The following is a 2,731-nucleotide window of genomic DNA, read 5'->3' on the forward strand; positions in this document are numbered from 1 at the left end:
CGTGGGTCGTGTCGAGACGTTTCCGAAAACGTATATATGAAGGTGACTGGAATGGCGCATTATTGGAATCGTTGGCGTTCTCCATTATTATTATTATTATTATTTTTCTTTTCCGCAAATGATCGTAAATTTGACCCCCTGAACATTTACGAAAACGCACCAATTTTTGCACAAAATTCAGGACCGGTGAAAAATTTTGTTTTTTAATATCGCCATTAAAAAACTCAAAAAACCAGTGCAACTGCGCCCCCTGTCAAAATCAAAATACATTGCGCCTATGGGAGGCCTTGCCATGTAAAGTTAGCCCAAGAGTCATGAAATTCGGATCAAACGGAGATCTTGTGAAACCCAACAAAAAAATATATTACACCAACTCCGGACAACAAACAGGAAGTCGGCCATCTTGAATTGAAGTTTGTGAAGCGCAGAGTCAGCATTTTTGCACACCTCGTACTTGAATTAACTTGTCCTAGGGCATTAAACCGACTGGCACCAAAATCGCTCAGGAACATCTTCACAAGTTGGGCATCAAAAGATGTGCGAGGTTTTATAGAATATTCAACAGTGTTGGCATGGCAACCGCGTGAATTTGGTCTTCGTTTTTGTCTCTCGCCGCAATTTTGTTTGTGCATTCGTTCGCACAATCTTTGGCCGATCAGCCTCAAAATTTAATAACTTGTTTACTGACCCGGCCTGAACCCACAATTAGGGAATCAAGTTTCTAGGTGCAATAGCGCCCCCTACAGAAGCAAACAAAAGTTTGTATGGAGGTCCACAATTTTAGTTTCACTGAAATGCATGAAAATTTGTGTCAACATTCTTGACGTCATCCTCATCAAAAAAGCCAATCACACCCATGCTCTATTTTGTAACACGTTGCCATGGCAGAGCCCGAAATGCCCCATTTTATTCTAATAGGAAAAAGCCAAAAATCCCCCATATTAAAGTTTCTGCTTACTTTGCCCGAAATACATGAAATTTGGTATACAGATTGCTGATGTCAGCCTGATCAAAAAAGTCAATCACACCTATGTCATATTTTGGACGCTGTTCCCATGACGATGCCAAAACTGCCCCATTTTATCCCTATGGGAAAAAATGTGAAATTTCTGCGATGGAAAAATGACCGTTGCTTTCTCAAAAATGCATACACATGCCTGAAATTTGGTACACGCATTGTCCACATCTCCCTGAACATAAAACCTACAGGTGAAAATACTGTAATGTGTAAGGCGTTGCCATGGCGATGCCCAGAATATGGCATCTTTTTCTTTGAAAAAGTCAATACATCCATTGCAGTTTTTCATATGTGACAGCAAAACACCCCGGCTAAAATAGGCACGGCTGGAAAAGCTGGGTTCAAATCGGCACCAGCACCTGGCCGGCGGCCAGCGAGGGCCTATTATCGCCGCTTGCGGCTTTATTTATTATTATTTTTCTTTTCCGCAAATGATCGCAAATTTGACCCCCTGAACATTTACGAAAACGCACCAATTTTTCCACAAAATTCAGGACCGGTGAAAAATTTTGTTTTTTAATATCGCCATTAAAAAACTCAAAAAACCAGTGCAACTGCGCCCCCTGTCAAAATCAAAATACATTGCGCCTATGGGAGGCCTTGCCATGTAAAGTTAGCCCAAGAGTCATGAATTCGGATCAAACGGAGATCTTGTGAAAACCCACAAAAAAATATATTACACCAACTCCGGACAACAAACAGGAAGTCGGCCATCTTGAATTGAAGTTTGTGAAGCGCAGAGTCAGCATTTTTGCACACCTCGTACTTGAATTAACTTGTCCTAGGGCATTAAACCGACTGGCACCAAAATCGCTCAGGAACATCTTCACAAGTTGGGCATCAAAAGATGTGCGAGGTTTTATAGAATATTCAACGGTGTTGGCATGGCAACCGCGTGAATTTGGTCTTCGTTTTTGTCTCTCGCCGCAATTTTGTTTGTGCATTCGTTCGCACAATCTTTGGCCGATCAGTCTCAAAATTTAATAACTTGTTTACTGAACCGGCCTGAACCCACAATTAGGGAATCAAGTTTCTACATCCAATAGCGCCCCCTACAGAAGCAAACAAAAGTTTGTATGGAGGTCCACAATTTTAGTTTCACTGAAATGCATGAAAATTTGTGTCAACATTCTTGACGTCATCCTCATCAAAAAGCCAATCACACCCATGCTCTATTTTCTAACACGTTGCCATGGCGGAGCCCGAAATGCCCCATTTTATTCTAATGGGAAAAAGCGAAAAATCCCCCATACTAAAGTTTCTGCTTACTTTGCCCGAAATACATGAAATTTGGTACACAGATTGCTGATGTCAGCCTGATCAAAAAAGTCAATCACACCTATGTCATATTTTGGACGCTGTTCCCATGACGCTGCCAAAACTGCCCCATTTATCCCTATGGGAAAAAATGTGAAATTTCTGCAATGGAAAAATGACCCTTGCTTTCTCAAAAATGCATACAAATGCCTGAAATTTGGTACACGCATTGTCCACATCTCCCTGAACATAAAACCTACAGGTGAAAATACTGTAATGTGTAAGGCGTTGCCATGGCGATGCCCAGAATATGGCATCTTTTTCGTTGAGTTAGACAATTCATGCATTTCAAAATTTCACACGTAGCAGCCAAAAAACCGCTAAAACTGGCACGGCCGGAAAAGCACGGTTCAAATCGGCACCGGCGCTTGGGCGGCGGCCGGCGAGGGCCTATTA

The sequence above is a fragment of the Archocentrus centrarchus genome, unplaced genomic scaffold (assembly GCF_007364275.1).
Source record: "Archocentrus centrarchus isolate MPI-CPG fArcCen1 unplaced genomic scaffold, fArcCen1 scaffold_92_ctg1, whole genome shotgun sequence".
In the NCBI taxonomy this organism is placed as follows: Eukaryota; Metazoa; Chordata; class Actinopteri; order Cichliformes; family Cichlidae; genus Archocentrus; species Archocentrus centrarchus.